The sequence below is a fragment of the Mus caroli genome, unplaced genomic scaffold (genome assembly GCF_978045245.1).
Source record: "Mus caroli unplaced genomic scaffold, Mus_caroli_1 scaffold_1, whole genome shotgun sequence".
NCBI classification, from domain to species: Eukaryota; Metazoa; Chordata; class Mammalia; order Rodentia; family Muridae; genus Mus; species Mus caroli.
The window spans coordinates 149,494,749-149,517,069 of NW_028227256.1; the positions used below are offsets into that span (position 1 = coordinate 149,494,749).

General features: G+C 43.4%; 1 protein-coding gene and 1 long non-coding RNA gene across 5 annotated transcripts in view; one reads left to right on the forward strand and one right to left on the reverse strand.

Annotated features, from left to right (window-relative positions):
• The window catches only part of CUNH1orf21 (chromosome unknown C1orf21 homolog), a 201,950-nt gene that overhangs the window by 138,374 nt on the left and 41,255 nt on the right, over window positions 1-22,321 (reverse strand). The gene's annotated exons all lie outside the window — the stretch shown is intronic.
• LOC110300325 (uncharacterized) lies at window positions 17,871-20,446 on the forward strand. 3 transcript variants are annotated; one of them, XR_015045893.1, is made up of 3 exons: window positions 17,871-17,973; window positions 18,386-18,627; window positions 20,164-20,446. It is a non-coding gene; the product is annotated as an uncharacterized LOC110300325 (long non-coding RNA). The 3 variants fall into 3 exon arrangements; XR_002378560.3 differs by having other exon boundaries at window positions 18,389-18,627; XR_002378559.3 differs by having other exon boundaries at window positions 17,871-17,930; window positions 18,389-18,627.

The window sequence follows — 22,321 nt, forward strand, 5'->3', positions numbered from 1 at the left end:
CTGATGAACTGACTGTGATCCACAATGAGATACACACCATATCTGCTAAGACAGCCTCTTCTAATAGATAACAAAGCAACATGTGTCCAAGGTAGAGAAATTGGAACCTTTGTGCACTGCTGGGGGGAATGTAACTGTACAGCTACACTGAGAAACAGATGGATGGTTCTCAAAAAAAAATTAACACTAGAACTACCATATGCCCTGGCAATCTTTTCTCCATGTGTGCTCCAAGTCAGTGGAATGAGCCCTTCCCAGAGATGGCAGCACTCTCGTGCTTCCAAGAGCATTGTTCACAGGAGCCATATTATAGAAAAAGAAAGAAAAATCAACTCTCTGAGAATGCAAGAATAAAGAAATACTATTAAACAGAGTGTTATTATGTCTTATAAAAGACCTCACATATACAAAAATATGGAGTAAACTGGGTGGTCTTGAGCTAAGAGTAATAAGCTAAGCATAGAAAGACAAATACTATATGACCTCTTAAATACTGAATGCTTTTTAAAGGCATTGAGATGTGTGTTTAAAATAAAGTTAAATACACAGAGACAGAGACCAGAATACTGATTACCAAAGAGAGGTGTGTGGGTCTGGGGAAGAAGTGACTTAAGGAGCGCAGGGCTGCAGCTATGGACGTAGTAAATTGCATTGTATTTTACACTGGAAAGCTGCTGACAGTTGAGTTCTGGTGTTGTTGCCACACACACACACACACATACCCCACAACACATACACACAACACACATCATGTACATATATATAAAAACATACATACAGACCCACCTTCTAGAAGGGACCTTGGTAAGAAGGTATCCTAGATGTGTCACCTTGTTTGAATGTTGTGTCCTTTCATTAGACATACATATATCAAAACATCATGTCATATAGTCTAAACGTATGATTAAGAACAAACCTAATTAAAATAAAAACTCTGTGATACAATAGGGTAACTGGTTGGATGGTTAGAAAACTAAGTATCAAAGAAAAAGCTACCAGGTATGTCTGATGGAGTCAGGGAAACTGCAGAGACCCTCAGGTTTGAGACGGAGCATGGAGAATTTTAGCACTGAAAACTTCAAATTTTGAGTATGGGCCACCACATTTGCTCCTAAAGAGGAATGGGAGCCAGGCGTATCATATAAGAACATGAGAAAAACAGAACCTTCCAGAGGGTGAAGTTTCTATACCTCAAAATTAAATCATCCCATCTTCAACCTCCTGACTATGATGAGCTATCTTCAACCTCCTGACTATGATGAGCTATCTTCAACCTCCTGACTATGATGAGCTAATCAGAATGTAAACCCAAGCACCAGGCTTTGGAAGGAGACCGGGAGTCAACACTAACCTCTTACACAGACACGAATGGGGTCCAACCACAGGTAGTGCTCATCCCTACTCAGAAAAACTGAGAGCTTCTTGGTGTCTCTGACCCCAGAGACTACTACTCAAAATGTGACAGCGACCACCAAAAGTGGCCAGGCTCTAGTGGCACACACCTTTAATCCCAGCACTTGGGAGGCAGAGGTAGATGGATCTTTCAGTTCAAGGTCAGCCTGGTCTGCAGGGAGAGTTCCAGGACCCAGGGCTACACAGAGAAATCCTATCTCAAAAACCAAAAACAAACAAAAACTCAAAAGTGGACAGCACTCCCAAGACCCCTAGTCATAACACTACATGGTCATTCATTCATAATCTCTCTCAGCAGACACACTCATAGCCTGGTATGTGTAGGTATTGTAGATGCTGGAAATAGAAAGGGAAGCCAAAAAACAAAAACGAAAACAACCCAGAAATCTCAGCAGCTCTTTAGTAAATCTTAGCATCAGCAATTACTCTGAAAGGTAATCACATGTGACTCTATGCTCACTGCTGACCCCAAAGGATACATTGATTCCAGTTGCAGGGTACATGGAGCACCACTGTGTCACATCCACTTCCTACATCTGTTTTTCAAGGTGTGATCTGGGGACCGGCAAGACCGAGAGGGATTATTTCAGGAACACAGATGCAGGGCCTTACCCAGGACTCGGAGTCTGCCTGCTAAGAACCTCATGTGCACACTGAAGGTGCAGAAATGCTGCTGGAACTTGGTTTATTTATAAGCTCAGTTGCTAGACAGCTCACCCAGCAAGTGGCAAACCAGACGTCTTAGGCTCTTTCCAAACTTCTGGTAGAGCCAGGGTCTGAGAACTTGACTGTGGTGAGGCTAAACAGCAATGGAACACTACTGTGTCCATAAACAGTTTAATTCCGGTTAGGCTCACAGTATTTACTCTCTCTGAACAGATTTGATCCTTATTAATAAAGGGGCCAGGGGTCTACAGAGGGCCAATTTCTAAAAAAGAAAAGTAACTTGAAAGACACCCTGCACCACAATTACCCAAGATCTTATCTGACCCAGTACAACATGGCAATGCCACCAAAAGTCCGGAGGGGGCCCAGGTACTCTTAACACATGCCAGGTCATAAAGTTGGGGGGAAACCCACAGATATCTTCAGCATCTTTAACAATAGAACTTGGAGAAACTCAAACTGTGGATGTTAGAACAGATCTATTATTAGATTCCCACGACCCATCACACTCCATTAAACTTTAATTCCCACTTTCAAAATCTAGACTGTTTTGAAGCAAGGACATAATTTATTTAAGATTCTTTATGTAAGAGAAAATATGTACTGTTCCCTATTTCCTCCTAAGAACGCAGGTGTCTGAGACCAGGATTGCGCCTGCTCGGGACCAACGTCTTCTAAGAAATTTAGGGAAATCAAATCACAGTTCCAGGTCCCATTAACGGACCCTGCCTCTTCCATAAGCTTGTGGCTAGTGGGCTATGTTGCTGGCTGCTGTTACCTGGCTGCTGTTGGACACGCCATTAAACTTACATCTAAGAATCTGTGACTGTAATTACTGATTCTATTTATACCTAGCCTGACAACAGGTTAACCATATCTATTTGTCCCAACCATACCACAGGGAAGTGGGTAAAAGGTGGAGAATTTGAACCATCCCTATCCTTCGGTTACTGACGTTCTTGCCTTCAGTAACTAGAAGGGCTAACTTTCAAACACACAAAACTCCTTACTGTCTTTCCAAAAGAAATGGAATTCTGTGTGCGTGTGTGTGTGTGTGTGTGTGTCTGTCTGTCTGTCTGTCTGTCTATATGTGTTTGTGTGTGTGTCTGTCTATGTGTGTGTGTGTGTATATATATATAAATGCACCCCAAAATCTGTAGGCTCCCACGCTATGCAGGTTAAATTCCCATTCACAAAATGTCTTTGGTTTTTAAGTTAGGAGCACAGTTCAGTCAGTCTTTCCAAAGACTCACTGCCGTCAGTCTTCTTTGTGGGCCTGTCTTTCAAGCTGTAACTCAAAAGCTCATCCTAGGCAAACAAAGGTACAAGCTTCAATCAGATGAACTCTACCCCCAGTGGACAAAGGCAGGAATACATGGCCCTCACTGCCCCCTCATCTCAGAGGTTTCATATAGAAAATCAGCTATTTCTTCGAGAACAGACCAAACATCATAATAAAAGAAAATAACCTAGTCTAAATAAATAAACAATAAATAAGTCATAAAAAACTTAGTTCTAGTAGCAATTTCTTCAGAAGGTATAAACAAAACTAGGTACCAACAACTAGGGAAGCTGAGTAGAGAATTAAACTCAGACTATGCATTGGGCTGAAGCAACGGAACACTGGAACCCTGAGCTGCTTCCCTCTGGAAAGGGAAGCATCAGTTTCCTAAGAAAGATGTTTCTAGATTTTTAAATGTGTTACTACACTGTAGACTACACAATATGCCAAACTGAAATTGTATCAATGGCCAAAGAAGAACTGCAGAACAAAAGCAGACTGTCAGAAGCAGTGCTTTCTGCTACCTCTGTTCCCAAGGCAACGTCACAAGGCCACAAGTGCTTGGGGTACCCCATGCAAGCAGAAGCTTAGACTGCATGGAACCTGCAGACAGAAAGGGGTTCTGGTCCACAGACACACTGGCTAGAACACAATGCCATTCGCTCTCCCCAAAACAATGGCCTCCCAATCACTTAGAAACATTTCATAGTGTGCTTCCCAACCAAACAATCCTTCTAGAAGTACACCATTGCTCCCAGTGAGTTAGTTCACTGTTTAAGAGGGAAACAGCTGAATAAAAGCAATCAATAGCTTCTGGGAGACTGCTGTCTGCTCAGGGCTTCATGCTTCCTTCTAAGTGATTTTCGCCAGGGGTCAATGAAAGCTTTTAAGGTACAAACAATGGCGAGGGGGGGAAAGCTGCTGTGTTTTGTTTTTGTTTTTGTTTTTTTTTTCTCAAGACAGGGTTTCTCTGTATAGCCCTGGCTGTCCTGGAACTCACTTTGTAGACCAGGCTGACCTTGAACTCAGAAATCCACCTGCCTCTGCCTCCCGAGTGCTGGGATTAAAGGCGTGCACCACCACCACCCGGCAGCTACTGCGTTTCTTAAAGGCCTTAAAAATCCCCCATCAAACAGGCAGTTTCCAGGAAACGTATGCTGGGTCACAAAAATATGGTGCTCCAAAAGGGCCACGGCAGGGAATAAACAAGGAAGACACCACATGGAATTTGTTCCTGCCCTAGAGAATACAATTTCACCAATTCTGTGTGACACTGTAAACACGGGGATTCACAGATCTTGTTCCGTGGTATTTATTGATTATAAAGATGATTAACCAAAGCTTGCGTTGAGATGTCAATCACAAAGGAACATGGGGAAAACCAGCGAATGTGGTGGTGGAGATGCCGCTCTCGGTGATAATGGGGTCATGCTGCTATTGCATGAGCTAAATGTCACATGACCTTGTCACAAACAGAAAACTCAGAGGTCATTTCTAGAGCAATTCCTAAGTCTGTTGTTTGCTGTAAATACGACAGACCTAGAGCCTCTTTAGCCGTATCCTCACCAATGAGAGGAGAGGTCAGAGCATCCCCATGATGACCCCACTTAAGACAGAGAGGGGATCACTGCATCTCCAGGTTTGGTCTGTGATCTTAGTCCTCGGGTGGCTGAGGTAGGTAGACTTCCTTGAATTTGATGCCAGCCTGAACTCCAGCCTGAGACTCTTTCAAAACAAAACAGTAAGCACAAGCAGGATTCGTGGCAGTAACATAACATCCTTCTTTCTTACGTGGTTCTACTGTCTGCCCGGTCAACAATAAGATGCAAAACTTTCTATGAAGAGTATTCCTCAAGACTGCTGCCCTACCACACAGGCAGCTGTCTAGGGACTCAAGAAGAATTCCATATGTCACCAAGGGAGAAATTCACTTAAGTATCTGGCCTTGGCTTTGACTTGTGATTCCAATGTCACAAAACATGTGCCTTGAAGGGGCAGCGAGAGATCATTCAGGGACTCATGAGCACATTTGTGTCCGACAACAAACTAACGCTAACATTTATTTCTAAAATCAAAACAATTTACAAAGGGTGTAATCAGCCAGTGAAGCAATTGCTCGTCCAGTTTATAAACATGGGAGGCTGGAGTCTTCAAGCCCCTAGCGCTCACTCCTGCCCTCTCTGTGAACTTGCAGCCAAAGAGGCTTTCAATGTGCCAAATACTTACTGGGAGGAAATTACACAACAAGCTTTAAAAAAAAGTAATAATTTTTTGAGACATGGCCTCACTAAGGAGCTGAAGCTGGCTTTGAACTCAAGATCCTCCCAGATGCTGGGAATGACAGGCACATGCCACCAGACCCACCACATTTTTGTTTGCCAGCATGCTTTGCAGTTATGCTTCCTAGATCTCTGGAGAAATGTCCCTTTTGTAGTGAGAATTTTGGTCTCTTTTTTTAAAAACCCAGAAGTATTATGAGAATATATTTTTGTTTTAATCCTAGATGTGGGGATATGACGTTGCTTCATAGCAGGTGACTACGATTTGCCTCGTGCTCTAGCAGGGGTGTGTGTGGGTTTGCCAGCTGCAGATAGTTTCTCTGTGTGGTGATGTTTGGAATTTTGGGGACTTTTCAGAGATGCCAGAGCCCCGAGAAAGGGGGCTGATTGGCCAGCTGGTAGTTGGATGCTGTTGGTTACTGTTAGCTGTGGTTTGTAAAGTAGTGCATAGAGATGGGAAGAAGAAATGAGATATCCTGACAGCAAAGATCAAACTTGCACCAAGGAACTCAATGTTTCCCTCTATCCCTTTTCCTCTCCCACCTTATGGGGCTAAAAGGGTGGAAGAGAAGAGGGGTGGAAAAGGGTGAAAGAAAAGAGAACACACAAAGTACCCAAAAGTCCAGCTATGTTCTTTCTTTTTTTCTCTCTCATTCATCAGAGTCACAAAACATTAAGCAAATGTTGATAGAGAGGTTGAGATTAAAAACCAATATTCAAAACTGGATTTAATGGGCTAGTGAGATGGCTCAGTGGGTAACAGCACCCGACTGCTCTTCCGAAGGTCCGTATTCCAAATCCCAGCAACCACATGGTGGCTCACACCATCCATAACGAAATCTGACTCCCTCTTCTGGAGTGTCTGAAGACAGCTTCAGTGTATAAACTGGATTAAAAAAAAAACTTAAAATTATACTTAATATATGTACTTGTATAAAAATGTCCTTATATAGCACAGCATCAAGAAAAAGTGAATATAACAACATTAATTTCTTAAGATTTATTTTATTTTTTTCAATTATGTGTGTGCTTGTGTGCAGGTGCCTGCAGAGGCCAGAAGGGGGTGTTGGATGCTACGGGCTGTAGCTACAGGCAGTTGTGAGCCACTCTATATGAGCTCTGGTTATAAGGATTAAAATAACTCATGAGCTGGAAAAAAAAAATTGGTTCTGATCTATCCCCATCTTTCTAAAACCTTTCCTGAACATTGAATTTCATTAAGTTTAATGCTGCTGTGGACAAAGCAAAATATATAAAAGTTACAGCAAGAGAACTATCATTCTAGATGTATTCTCTCCCCTCCTGTTCGGTGTCTGTGCTGGGAGATGTGTGCATAGATGCCAACCCTTACCACCATAAAGCTCACAGACTTCTTGGTCTCTTTATTAAGATATTGCTATCATCCATTCAAACGCACGTCTATTGGGCACATAACATGTTCTACTCCAGTAAGTTCAGTAAAATGGAACTTCTTGAATTGAAGCTCAGATGGCCAACCCTTTGAAAGAATCCTCAGTGAAAAGACTCGCAGCTGTCCCAGGCATCCACCCAGTACCCTCCCATGCAGTCTTCAACGCTCACAATCCTTGAGCTATAACGCACCATATACCCAGTTTCAGCATAAAAGTCCTCCTTCAATTGCATGCTCTGTACCCACGCCCTGCACACCTGTTAGGAGAACTTCTCTTTGATTTCTAAAACCAAGTTAGTATAAGCATTCTGTTTCCCTTTTCAAAAACGATGAAGGGTTAGCATGCTCTGCCCCCCTTGGTGTGAAGAAGTTGCTAGGCACTGAATGGCAGCTAGGTAGATACATGATCACACAATTAGATACAAGCTCACAGCTGCTAATCCTCAGCTTATAAACATATAAAACATGGGGACCTTAATTATGACTGGTATTATATATATAAGACTGAGATAACTGGGAAAGCCTTCTCTGATGTAAACTGTTTCTCAGAAGATTTTTAATTATTATTTTCTGGGAAACTGGGTCTACTATCAACAGTGAGCTTGGTGGTTCACGGGTATTAAGAAGTCCAGTCAGAGCTGGTGGCACACTATGCAAGTCTGATGACCTGAGTTTGAACCCCAGAACCTGGATAAAGGTATGAGGAGCAAACTGACTTTACAGAGTTGTCCTCTGTCCTACACATGCATGGAACACAAAATAATAATTAACTAACTAAAATAAACCCAGTTAAACTCTTTGTATTGTTAAAAGTACTACATAGTGGAATTAAAATAACAATTTTCACCTGATTAATTTCAAAAAAAATAGATTTAAATAAGGAATAGGAAGAAAATAAACTTACTACAACTGCTTTGCTTTACCCCCGTACTTTATAGGAGCCACGAAAACCGTGGAAGAAAACGGAACGTAGAAGGAGAAGAACACACTCGGGCCACTAAAGAAAAATATCATTAAATGCTCTTTTCGCCTCTCCTCCAGCCCAGGCCTCACATCTCTCCCCTCTTGGAGGAATGAAAGTCAAAAGAAAAGAGGCCATGTGGTCTCCCTGTCACCATCTCTGGGCAAAGCAGGAAGTGAGGTCCACAGCAAGTCCCAGAGGACTCAGGACAACCGCACTCAGCAGCTCTGGAGTCTTTTTTTTTTTTAAGATTTATTTATTTATTATATGTAAGTACACTGTAGCTGTCCTCAGATACTCCAGAAGAGGGCATCAGATTTCGTTATGGATGGTTGTGAGCCACCATGTGGTTGCTGGGATTTGAACTCGGAACCTTTGGAAGAGCAGTCGGCACTCTTAACCACTGAGCCATCTCGCCAGCCCAGCTCTGGAGTCTTAAGCAACAGCTCGGCATCCGCAAAGGTGCTCAGAAGTCCTCACAGATGACTGCCCAGCCCTAGGAACACACAATTAGAACCCACAATGGTCCTGGGTGGCGATGTTTGTAAATGGTAGCACCTGAGGGACCCATCAGAGACTTCCTGTAAAACAGGAAGGATAGAGAGGCATTTTCCACATTGACAGCTTGGGCTCCAAATAAGTCTGAGGAGGAAGCCTTAGAAACGAGGCTGCTTAGAAAGACAGGGGCTGGCTAATGAAGAGCTTTACTGAGACCCTAGGAGTCACTGGCATCAGTAGAGATGCACAGCAAGGGTGGGATACTGAGGTCTGAATTAGGTCAATGTAACAAATAAGAAGAGGGCACAGCAGACTTAGAGATGGAAGGAAGGAAAGGACAGAGGGAGGAAGGGATTGAGGGAGGGAGGAAGGGAGGGAGGGAGGCTGGCTAGTTCAGAGGGTTGTGTAACCTGAGCAAAAATCACTTAAACATAGTTTCTGAGGTGTTAATGCAGACAAAGGAGATAGCAGTAGACAAAATATGTCCAAGGTTGGTGCAAAAGCTGATGAAAGTCTGCAGCAGAGAGCAGAGAAGAAGAAGAACCAAGCATGCAATAATAATTGACGGTGCTGCAGGTAGTTCATGATGTGCTCAAAGTATGTGCCCCGGAACTGATAAGATGAAAGTCAAAAGCCTGAATTCCAAAAAAAACCAACAACAGCCACACGAATTTGCATATACAAAGCAGTACATCACAGAGGAATTAATTAATTTTTTTTGAGTTCATCTATGAACTGATATGAATTCTAGAATAAAGCAAAACTTTATGCGAAAGCAGTTAAGAAATGGGGAGCAGAGTGGAGAGATGGCTCACTGGCTGAGAGCACTTGCTGCCCCTGCAGAGGACCCAGCATCCTCATGGCTGCTCACAACTGTCTCTAACTGGAGTTCCGAAAGGCCTATGCATCTTCAGGTCTCCACAGACAACAAAAAATACGCATGCAGGCAAGACTCACACTCAAAGTAAAAATACATCTTTTTTAAAAAGCAGCAGAAGAAAATGGTGTATGGGTAACAGAGAAAGCTGGACTGTGGCTGCAGAGCACTCTTTCTAGAAGACGCATGGGCGGAATCCTGAGGAAAACAGAGGAAGCGGGTGCTTTTCAGAGTCAGGCTCTGTTGCTGTTTTTAATGTTCACTTTTGGAGACTCTGAATAAATAGTCAGAGTAGAGAAAACTGTAAAACACAGCCCCTTGGACCCATGTCTCACTTTAAATCAATCGGCTGGGGCCTCTGGGATCTCATTCCTAAATATTAGAATCTGTCTCTAGAAGGAATGCTTAAAAAAAAAAAAAAACACCAAAACTTTAAGCGCCAGGCTAGTGTTCAGTCCTCAATTCCCTCTTACTGATTTCCTTTGTAGTCAGCATCAGGCCCTCCTCTATCACAGGCCTCCTTGGTCTCCTTCAAGCTACAGGTTTCCTCTGTGTGTGTGTGCTGGTTTTGGTCTTGGTCATTTGACCTGGTAAGTTTTGATGTTTTGTTGATTACAACTACAAAGTATCCTCTGCCACCCCCACTTGACCCCTTCATGTTGTATACATCGGCACTTGGCTGTAGACTTCTGATCAGATAGATTCAGGTTCAGTATTTTGGCAAACATAATTTTAAAGACTGTTGAGTTCTATCAAGATATATAAAATTAGGATTTTTGTTTTATTTTATTTTCAATTACTCATCTGGTGTGTACATGGGAGAGGCAGCTTAGTCAACTGGTAAAGTAGTGACTGCTATACAAAGAGGAGGATCTCAAGATGTCAGTAAAAGCAGGGGGAGGGGAAAGAGGAGGGGAGGGGAAGGGGGCAGGACAGGGAGGAGAGGAGGAAGGGAAGGGGAGGGGAGAGGATGAGGAGAGGAAAGGAGGGGAAGGAAAAGGAAGGGAGAGGGAGAGGAGAGGAGAAGAGAGGGGAGGGGAGGAGAGGGGAGAGAAGGGAAGCGGAGGGGAGGGAAAAGGATTGGGTGTGGGAACACAAATTTGCAATCCCAGCTAATCTGGGGAGGAAAAGCCTAGGGCTCACTGGCCAGTCCACTGGCTGAACTGGCAAGCCCCAAGAAAATGGCAAATCCCATCTCAAAAAATAAAGTACATGACTCCTAAGGAATGACACAGGAGACTGTCCTCTGACCTACACACACACACACACACACACACACACAGAGAGAGAGAGAGAGAGAGAGAGAGAGAGAGAGAGAGAGAGCTGACATACTTTATCTCTCATAGGAAAAAAGAGCCGTTTAAAAAGGACAATCTGAAAGCGCTCGGGTAGGTGGCACTGAACCACAACAAATCCTGTCTTAACGAGTTAAAAAGCAAGAAGTGATGCTTGGTCCTCCAGCTTCCAAATGCACTTGGTGCCAACCCCCCCCCCCCACACCACACACACACACTCACACACACGGCAACAAACAACAACATACTACAATCTTTTATTTTTGTGTTTACTTCGATGGGAAATCCTGAGTTTTAAAAGTCTGCCATTAAAACTGTCAAAATGGGAAATTTCTGTGCTCTCTTCCAAGAAAACTCATAGAAGAGAATTCTCTACCATGTCAACTCAAGGGATCGCTATCTTTAGCTTGTAGACAGAGTCCATACAACCACAATCCTTTATCTTGCAGGAGAAATATTTAGCCAATGACACAGTATTGGTGTTAACTATTAACATAAGATAACACAGTGAGTGACTCAAGGTTGTGTGACACGGATTCGCACCACCCTCCCCCATGACACTTCTCTACAGGAGCACACTCAATGCATCGACTGTCTCTCTTCTGGAAAGCTACCTCGTCGCCTTTAGCCTGTCTCTTGTGTATACCCCTAAAGAACAACTTTCTCTTCAACATTTATATCCAATATGTTCCAAAGCATTGAATATCCCCATGTACTAGAATTACCCTGTCATTAGAAATAAATACCATGTCTAAAACAAGGCAAGTTTTGAATTATAGAGCAGTAGTCTAAGGTAAAATTGACCCAGAAAAATAAACAGACTTTTCATTACAAAAGTGTATAACCAGATACTGACATTTGAGAACAAGTCTGTTCTCAATGCATACCTATAATGTGACTTTTGTTAGGGCGAATGCTAAGTCAAAGGCCAGCAAGTGATGCCAGTGCAGAGACCGCAGACAGCCAACCACTGCACAAGAGAAAAGGTGACAGATGAGCTTTTACAGGAAGCTGTGTCACCTGACAGGACCAGCTCAAACATTTCCTCTGCTGGAAGCTTTTTCCCCACACCACATGGAAGTAGTAACCCAACACAGCTTGCTGTTTTCTCATTTGCATCCTGTCTGTCTCAGCACAAATCACAGTTCATGTGACCCTTGAACCAATGCTGAATCGTTCTAGGTGTTTCCACACTGAGAACTCAGCAGGTACCATCGGGGTCTCCTCCTCTTCATTTTTAGACTCCTTGTCGGCCTCCACTGGGCTACCCTCCTCCCTGTGAGCATTCAGTGTTCCCTGAGTGACAGCATAAAATAGTTCATTCGCTCTCCTCATCACAATCATGTGACCTGCACATGTTTTGTGCATAGCTATTGCACGTTCATCTTCAGATTAAAAGGAACTAGATTAGAATTGAAAATGACTCCCTCCAGAGTCTCCCAGCTAGTAAGCAGGTGACCTGGAGCCTGCTTCGCTTGAGAATAACAGACTGGAGCAATGGTGAGCATAACTCTGGGGACAGAACTCAGGGAAAGGGTCAGAGATCTTCCTTTGCCTGGGATCTCTACGTAAAGTGGCATCATGAGAAGGAAGAACTATGAGTTAGAGCTAATACCTTCAGATGAAAAGCGTGTTAGCAGTCTGCACTCCCCAGGAAAAAGAATTCTTTCATTGAAAGAACTTTAATATCTGCTTATTCTAGAAAGCCAAGCTGAGATTCGAGTCACTATGGGAAACGCTGTCCTTGTGCAGACCCTACCAAGGGCAGGACATCCCACTTCCTGCTCAGGGCACACATCAGGCTCAAGATCCCCTCGAATGGGGATCTTTCAGACTCTGCTGAGATATCTTGGCCCAGTGATCTGTTTCAGAGTCACCACATCAGCATCTCAGAGTGCCCTGTCTCCAGATATTCTGCAATGGCCAGCACAACAAAGGGCACTGATGGAATGACAACATTCTAGAGACTTACTACCATCCCTTAGAGAGGACCAGGGCAGCTTCGGGAGAAAGGACGCAACACCCAAAGAAATAAATCAACAGTCTAATTACAGGGAAAGAACATGGAATGAATTCTCCCAGTATACCCAAACAGGATAGCGTATATAGGGATAGGGATATAGTATCTCAACACTTGGGAGGCTGAGTTTGAGGCCAGTCTGGAATACAGAGTGAGACCATGACGTCAGAAAAAGAAGCAAAAGTAGGAGTGGACACAATACTGCTTTCTCAGGTACAGTATTTACAAAGGAACTTTACATTGTAGGCTCTGGCACCAACCGCAAGCTCGTGAAAGTAGATTGCCACAGGGCGTGGAGCCTTCTGGTAGAGGGGGAAAGTTGTCACAGTATTTATAGACTCCCCCCGCCCCCAGTGGAATATAAAATCCAGTACCCAGGGGTGAACACACTTCAGGCTGTAAAACACATTGGAGCGCTTCTTGTCAGCCCCAGGCCCCAATCCATGAGCCAGCTAGGGAAGAAGGCCTTGTCATACACATACTGGTCTCACCCAGAGCCCAGTGTGCAGGGCGCACCGCCCACAGAAATAAAACAGACTGCTGCAGTGAGAATGGAAGTGTTAAATAAACGATACAGCGACTTTGCACCTAAGCGTTAGGGAAGGGCCTGGGAGTGGGAATCTCCAGGAAAGGCATGGAGGCTTTCTCCATTTCCAGTTCGCCATTGATTCACACTCAAAGCCCAGACTACTGCTATTACCAACTTCAAATTGCAATGCCTCGTGCGAAAATAAGCCAGGGAGAATGGAGCCAATTCTTTTAAAATGACAACGTCATATGGTGTTTAATTATCTAAAATACTGACGGTCAAACACCAAATCCTGACTTCCTCGTAACAATCACACCTGGAATTATCGACTCACAATATAAACTGATACCATCATAATCTTTCATTTATAGCTTCCTTTTCTCAAACACAGAAATTTTTTTTTCATTACAGAATCTATCCAAGAAGATAAGATAATAAGGATCACCTGACATGTGACAAGAAAGCGGGGTGGGGGTGGGGAACCAGGAAGGAGAGAGGGAGAGGGCAGTACAGAGGATACAAACAAGGTATAATGACAGGTACATTTTTAAACGCCACAATGGAACAGATGACTTTGTATCCTAACTTAAAATTAATTTAAAACAGAAAAGAAAAAAGATGTTCCAAAGAATATCAACTCTAGAAGAATAAAGACTTTAATCTTAACAATCAAATGAGTTCAGATCCTCTCAGAGTGCTTAAGGATCTAATCCAAGCCTTGACCCAGAAAGTATGCATCAATCACTGGAAACATGGAATTGGAGCCAAACTGTTAAGTGCCATAGGGACTAATGGCCAGTGTAAGTAAAGTTCCCAGGGATTCTCCGTGCCTAAAGCAGCCCTGTCTTAGAAGTCTGTCAGCCAAAGGGCTGGGTCAGCACCATTGGTGAAGATTGGTTAACATTTTCAGATGTTACATTGCTCATAAATTTTATTATAACCCTCTTTTATATATCTTCACGACACAAGTACATTCAGAGACACAAAGGGATTTAACGGAGGTTCGACTGCTAACAGACTCAGAATTTGCACTATATGGCCTTGCCTAACTTACAGTCTATTATTGCATAACGTATAATGACAGTTAGAAGCAGCTGTCTTTTTAATGACTGTTCCCTATGTGCCCAGTTCTAAGCAATTCACAAACATTTTCCCTTTCTACCGGACCACTGTCACCCAAGGGTCTACTGTGTCCACTTTACAAATGGCTATCCTAGAGTTGAATAACTTGCAAGTTCATCCAAGAGTCAGGGCAAAGTTAGAACTTGACCCAAGAGTCCAAGGTGCATTTCAGTATCAGCACCTTCTATTGACTGATCATACCATAACTGAACAGAATCCAAAGGCTTGGCTGTGACAGTCATTGTTATCATCCATATGCCCAGTGAATGAGCACCGGGCCCTGTTAACATCCGTGCCTACTGGACATGAAACACTACAAAAACAAACTAAGGTTTTACTTTAATTATGGCCCAACTCTTTGACAAGCTTCTACAATAATGACAAATTTTAGATTATCTTTAAAGCAGTTTACAGCAGCTTTAAATACGCTAATAAGTTTCCAGGAAGCACAGAAGTATACATTCATTCCACAGTGGTTAAACTGCTAGCTCTGCCCAATCACCGATAAACCAGGAAACACACATCCTACCACCCATGGCTTCAGTACGGGATTTAAGGAAGATCATGTGTGTGCTTAGCTTTGATGCACATAATCACTCCAAACTGCTATAACCAAGCAGCATTGCCCCTGCCTTCTCATTTGAAATTGAACCTAAAAATAGTAAGGTCCTTTTAGGTTCAGTATGAATAAAAGAATAAACAGCCCAAGGAATAAATGTGTTATGCTAAATGAAAGTCTAAGCCCAGAAGGCTTAGACAGTTAGGGCAGGTCTGATACCTAATTTTCAAACAAAACGGATGCTCCCCCAAAGAACAAATATATATAATATATGTATATACATACACATATATGTATATGTAATATATATATATATATATATATATATATTATGTGTGTGTGTATGTGTACCATATTTCTCAATATAGGAAAGGTTTAAGAAAGAGCTATGGTGATTAATTAATGGTGAAAGAGAAGGAATAGAGAGAGCATAGTCAAACAGGGAATGAGAGAAACATGGTAGCTCACTAAAAATAACACCATGACAAAAATGAAGAGGAAGCTCTATGAGGTGAAGTGTCTGTTAACCTGGGAAGCTGTACTGAGGTGAAGTGTCTGCTAACCCAGGATGGAAGTTTCCACTAATCAAAAGAGGAAGACTGCCAGCAGAAGGTGCCTCTCCCCTCCGTGCCACTCGAAAGGAAGCAAGTGGGACTTCAGCTACTGAGGAGGCTGAGTTCAACAGAGAGCAAGAGACAGGACCATTATGCTCAAACATAGAGAGACACCTCTCCTATTTGGCATCAGAACTCTTAACAAAAATGCAAAGTCGCTCCAGGTGTCCACCTTTTTAGAGAAGTTAGAATCCGGTTAGCCTCTTTCAGTAAACAAAAAAGCAAACAAACAAACAAACAAAAAAAAACCCTGAGGTTTCTGTTATGTGACAAAACTATTCCTGGGGAAGTGCAACACATGTTTATTCATCCCAGATAGGATCCTACAACAGACAAAGTACAGATAACCAGGGTCCTACCTGGTGAAGCAATGAGTTTTACTGGGGTGACTTACAGGCATATGAGTGAGTGAGGGGTTACTTACAGGAACAGAAATAACTCACCAAGTCCCCCACCCCACCCCCCAGCATAGGTGACAGCTCACAAATCAGGGAAACTTGAAGCACGCAGCACAGCCTGCTAGCCGGTCAAGCAACTGGTTTATGTCCACCGCCTTCTGCATCATCTGCTAGCTTGTGTCTTTGCAGCTTTTATTGCTTACTCTGGCAGGGAGGGGCCTAGTGAATCTGGTGATCTGGTCAGTTTCAGGGACTTCCTGAAGCTGTTTTGCATTGTTTACCTTCCTGCTTTTGGAGCTTCCCTAGGAAATGGAATGTCTCACACACACACACACACACACACACACACACACACTATAATCTTATATATATGTTCTTTTTAGGAAATGGGAGGGGGCATCTGTTTTGTTTGGAAATCAGGTATCAGACCTGCCTTAACTGTAGGTGCTTGTTTCTGGGCTTAGACTTTCACCTTAGACCATAAACACATTTATTACCTGGACTGTTTATTCTTTTATTCATACTGAACCTAAAAGGACCTCACTATTTTTAAGTCCAATTTCAAACGAGAAGGCAGAGGCAATGCTGCTTGATTATAGCAGTTTGGAGTGACTGTGTGCATCAAAGCTAAGCACATACATGACAGACAGTTTCTCAGTCAAGTTTCCTATAATTGTTGAATGCATAACTTAGGATTTTGTTTAAGTGGCACACTCATTTCACAACTCCAACGACACACACAGACACACACACACAAACACATACACAATTACAGTTTTCACTTTGTAGCCTTACAAGTATTGACAATACTTCTCCAAATCTACTAACTGCCTTGTTATAATGAAGAAAGTATAACAAATTCTTTAATTAAACACACAAAAGTTCATGGACATGTTTCCTGATGCTGTTGATCCTGAAGCAAGCTTCCCAAAGCCATCAGTATCTACCATGGAGGAACCAGAAATCACTTCCTATCACTCTCCCCCATGCCCCAACCATTCTACAATCCACCTTAGTGGCCGCACCCTCATGAGACACCATGAGGCACCACAGAAGAGGAGCAACAGGATCTGTCCAATGCTATTCCTCAAGTCATGGTAGCTGAAGAAATCAACTACCTACCAAATAAACAAACTCTTAATTTCCTTTTTCTCCCCCCTACATCAACCACAAGAGAGCAAAGCCCTTAGGGAATCATCAGCTTTGATTTTTGTGCCACTTTCCTTTGCATCATAACCTCCACGACCCTTGTAACTCTTAACACATAAGGTGATGTCCCGTGACAAATGCTCAATGACCTGTCACTCATGAACTGTTGCCTCTGTCTCGAGTATTTTACAAATCTGATTGTTCAGTTACTATTTCAACTAGATCACAGAATTTAATCCTGGAGTCTTGTGTGTGATACATAAAGCAGAGAGTAGGTTTAAAAGAAGGGATGGAGGGAGAGAGGGAAGAGGGAGGCAGGCAGGCAGGCTTTTTGGGGGGGTGGGGGGGTATGATAGATAAAACAATGTTTCAGAATAGGGGCAGCCAGTCAGGTCTGGCTCCATCATCCTCATTTGTACAGATATGTAGACCAGGGCCTCCTCAGATGAGGTAAACCTGCTTGCACTATTTTTTTTTTTTTCTCACTGCTGTGACAGTATCTGGTGGGAACTCAATCCTGAAGGGAAGAAGGAGTTTGTCATGTATGGCTTTAGGATCAGGTCAGCCCACAGCAACAGGATCAGAACACAGAGGCTTGGCTGCAGGGTTTATGGCCTGACTCTAATGACCTCTATCCACAAGCTAGGCTCTGTCTCCCACAGTTCCACAGCCATCTCTGACAGCACCGCTCCAGATCAAACAGCCAACCTGTGTGAGAGCCAGGATTCAAACCAGACAGATGAGAGCAAACATGCCAAGGCCAGACAAACAAAGTTCTTAATGATGTGTCACGATTGCAACCCAATGACGAAGCTTGTTATCCTTTCCTGTCCGTAGAGATCTTAGCTGCACTTAAGGTGACCATATTCTTGGGGCTCTCTCACTTTGCAAGGGACTAAGGTACTATGGTTTGGGTCTGGAAAGCCTTCTCAAACACCCACATATTAAAGGAGTAATCCTAGCTTGGCACTATAGGGAGGGGGCAGATGTTTTGGAGGCAGGGCTGACGGGGAGGTTTTAAGGTATTTGGGCTATCTTTAAAGGGATTGTGGGATCACAGCTCCTTCCTCTTTCTGTTTCTCCCATGAGTCATGGGGTGAGAGCCTTGTTTACCAGTGTACTTGCCATTCAGAGCTGCTTACCTTAAGTCTCAAAGCAACAGCGATCAGCAACAACGGACTGAAACCTCCCAGACCCGGAGCCAGAATAACTCTCTTCATAAGGGAAGAGCACAACAGGGTTCAAGAAGAGACAAAATGCAGTCCCTATCCTAAAAGGGTGCACAGTCTAATGCAGGGGTTTGTCTCATCAGCAGAGCTCCCAACGAAAAGGTCACCGAAAGGTGTGCTGTCACATCACTGTCTGAAATTTTGTACCTAAGTCCTAGAGACCGATCCACACCTGACCTGGAGCAATATGGTTCACTTAGTACACCTTGTTGTGAGAACTGCCTTCTCTGTGTGCTGTGAAGTGAAAGAAAGCTGGAAAGCTGGATTCCACACATCAGAGGGACCCATCTTCCCTTTTAGTACCACATCATCCGAAAAGAGAAAGGTAAGGGCCGCGTGCCTGAGTGACTACAGACGGTCTGAGACCACTTCCAGCTCCTGAATTCCTAACACAACTGTAAAAGAAAACTGTCTGCTCAGTGTGGCCCCCTGAAGGCCAAGTGTGTGGAAATGAGCAAAGTCCTACGTCACACTGACCTGGAGGGACAAGTCAGCTCCTAGAAGCTACGAAGAATGTGAACTCTAACCTCCTCTTTTTATTTGAGTTTAATTTTAAAATATGGTTGTTTTATCTATGGTGTGTGTGTGTGTGTGTGTGTGTGAACAGGGGTGCATATATAATCCTTCAATCGAAAGTCAATTTGAGGGAGGTAGTTCTCTCCGTCTACCATGTGGGTTCCAGGATCAAACCTCTGGTCCTTAAGCTTGTGGCGAGTACCTTGGCTGGTTAGACCTTCTCTCTAACCCTGCCTTTTTTGATCACTGGGGAAAGTTCACAAAATGATGTTTGCTCTGTAGATTTGCATCTAACTTCACACTGGCCCCCACCAAGCAAGCACACAGGTCACCATATGCCCCCATGCGCGTCTCCCGTCCACTTCACACGCTGCTGCTCGCTGACTTTACAGTCAGGGTATGGCATCAGGAGAAAAGGTCGCGCAGGCTACGGTCAGGTGTAGGAGAGACCTCCTGTGAGACAAAGATTTCCTCATTTACTGCTCTTGTGTAAGTTACTAGAACAAGAGCCTCGGTTTCACACTTCAGGTCAGTTTCCTGTGGTCCCTTCAGGTAAGCTTGATCTAAATACCAAGTCCCTTTTTATGCATACAGGACAATGTTTGCTTCCTGAAATCAACAACTGGTGACATGCACACCTGTGGTTGTCTGTAATGGGGGAGGGAGGCTATTGAAATCCCTCCCATGGTGAGGTTCAAGCATCTTGGTCTTACAAACAAAAAAACGTTCAAGTGGACCCCACTGTCACACCCCCATCCAGTCTCTTCTTTTCCACAATGGGCTAAAGAGGCTCCGGGTAGTCAGCGTCTCACAGCTGGCTTTTCACTACCCATCAGGCCTCAGCACAGAACATCTGACATAAAAGGACCTTCCACTGCAACGGAGCCAGACGATCTTACCGCCCTAGCTGTTGACTTAACAACACTTCCCAGTATCTGAAATGTTTGTTTGAAATGGCTCTTTTCTTGGTTATGGCTGCCACTCACTCTTGGGACTGGTCTCCCATGAAACCAAGGACCTTCGGTGTTATTCTCAACAGTATTCCTAAGCCAGAGGTTAATGTCTGCCACTGGGAAGTGCTCAACAGATGTTTACAGAGTGAATGACTCAAGGCCACGAGTGGCCTATCGGGAGCCATTTTGTCTGCCTCATCAGGAGGCGTCAATGTGATGTCTCTCACGATGGTGTAAGGTATATAAAGCCTAAGAAAATTAAACTCGAGGCTGTCACAGCTGGACAGCCCTCCTGATTTCTAACCTTCATCTCTGAATCTTTTCTTCCTTTCCTGTATTCATCCTCACTCCCCCGCCTCGGGGGTCTGTTCAACTTCATACGGCGGGACCAGTGCAGTGGCCATCATGCCTGCAGACTACACTCTGCCCCTGCCACCAGAGGAAGAGCCATCAGGATCGGTGACCTTAGTAGAGGTCCCTAGTGAAACAGGGAAGCAATGCTGTCTGCGATTCTTCAACCTTCAGACTCGTGGGATAAGAAAGCACATACTTTGTGGTCTGCCTTTGGGAGCATTGATCCTGAATGTCACTGCAGAAATTCTGTGGCTGAATGAAGGTTTAAAATAAATAAATAAATAAATAAATAAAGATTCCTAGACCCTACAAAGCATGAAATTTGCACTCAGACTCTTGTTTCTATCACTAAACATCGCAAAAGCAGGGAGCTCCTAATTAGCTCAGGGATTTGGCAAACCTTTCATGTTTTCCATGTAGGATTTCAGTGCATACCTTAAATCATCAAAAGCCTATAAACAGTGCAAAGACATGAGGCTGTAATTTTCCTTCTTCCTCACACAGGCACCGGATCTTAATAGAAGAAATGATGAATGGGCATAGCTATAAATATTCCACAGCTGATAAGCATCAAAGATGAACTGCAGAACAGTGTGGGAGGCCGATGCCGGTGTGGATGTAGTTCAGTTAACAGGTCCTGACCCCTATAAATTCCAGAACTGTTTTATCAGATAAGAAAAATAATGCTAAGAAGCATTCATAAATTACTTCATAAACTCAAATATCACCAAATAATAATTTTTTTAAAAATTATGCTTTTCAGAATTATAAGTAACTGATTGATAATTAAGATATACACTAGATGTGTGGTCATTTTAATGAAAGGATTGTCACTTCCTTAGCAGTGAGAGAAAAATAAACATCAAATTCCTACAAATAATAAGATCTATCATTCTTGAACTCCTGCCAGCAACTCCTCTTACCTGCGAAAGGCTCAGAGTGGAGGGAGCCACTAGAACTGACTGACAGGTTTACTATATGATAAACACTGCGGTCACTCACGCCAGTACACTCACGAGGTCACCCATTATAAATTGATGCTGCCTAGGGTTGTCAAATTTGGCACATACAACCCCCCACTCCAAGATACACACACACACACACACAAATTATCTTCAATTAATTTGAATAATGACTGCATTAACAGTATATAATGTTTATTATAAGTTTATCTTAAAGCAGATCACACTGGATAGACCTACACTAAAAATTATTTTCTAACTAGTATAAGTAAAGGCTACATATATACTGTATGTTACCTGGCTAGCTAAACACTGTCTGATGGCAATGCTAAGCTGCTAGAACATTCTGATGTTCAGCTGAACGTCAGGACAGCCGATCCCTGTCCGTGTCTTGAATTGCCCTCAGACCAAACTCAAGCAATTCTTTGACAACAGATGGCAATAAATGTGACTAAGCAGGCACCTCAACCAACACCCACAGTGTCCATGGAAACATATTCAAAACTGTCTGCCTACTTTCCTAAATTAATTTAGAACCATACAATCACGGAATTTTAGAATTGGAAACCTTCATAGATTCTTTTTTTTTTAAGGGGGAAAAATATGTCATTTGCAAATGCAAAGAACTTTCCTATGATCGCAGTCAGCATGGATGTGAACAGCACATTTAACTTCACAGGAGCCTGATGTTGGGCTCAGGGGCTCTGGATTCTCTTCACTCTCCCACCGTTAGCAACTGAGAGGCCATCTTTATGAGTGGGAGGTAAGTAGGGAAGAAATGGACTGTGAGCGCCTCCAGGCTCGATGGGCATCAAAATCATCTGTGTGAGCCAAGTACCAGGCCCTCAGTGGGTGTTTGGGATACGGTGAGCACTTGAGAGTGACTATGTTGTCAGGAGTCACTGAGACTCCTGACATGAATATGGAGGGGCCCAGATGAGGAAAACGTCTAAAGAGGGTCCACCCATAGGAACAGTGATCACAGCCCTGTGCGGTGCTTCTCCCTGAGTCCTCTGCATGGGACACTCTGATAATCAAACAGAACTCTCACCCCTCCCTGCATCTGAATCCCGCAAAAAACAGATCTCACACTGCATTCTGTTCAGTCCAGCTACTTCCTATCTGTCTCCCTATTTTATCCCCCAGGGGCACAGGCCAGTAAACCATAGGTCTTTCAGGAACCAACAGAAACATCTATGTCCCTAGGAAGGAACGATTATCTCCAGATGCAAGG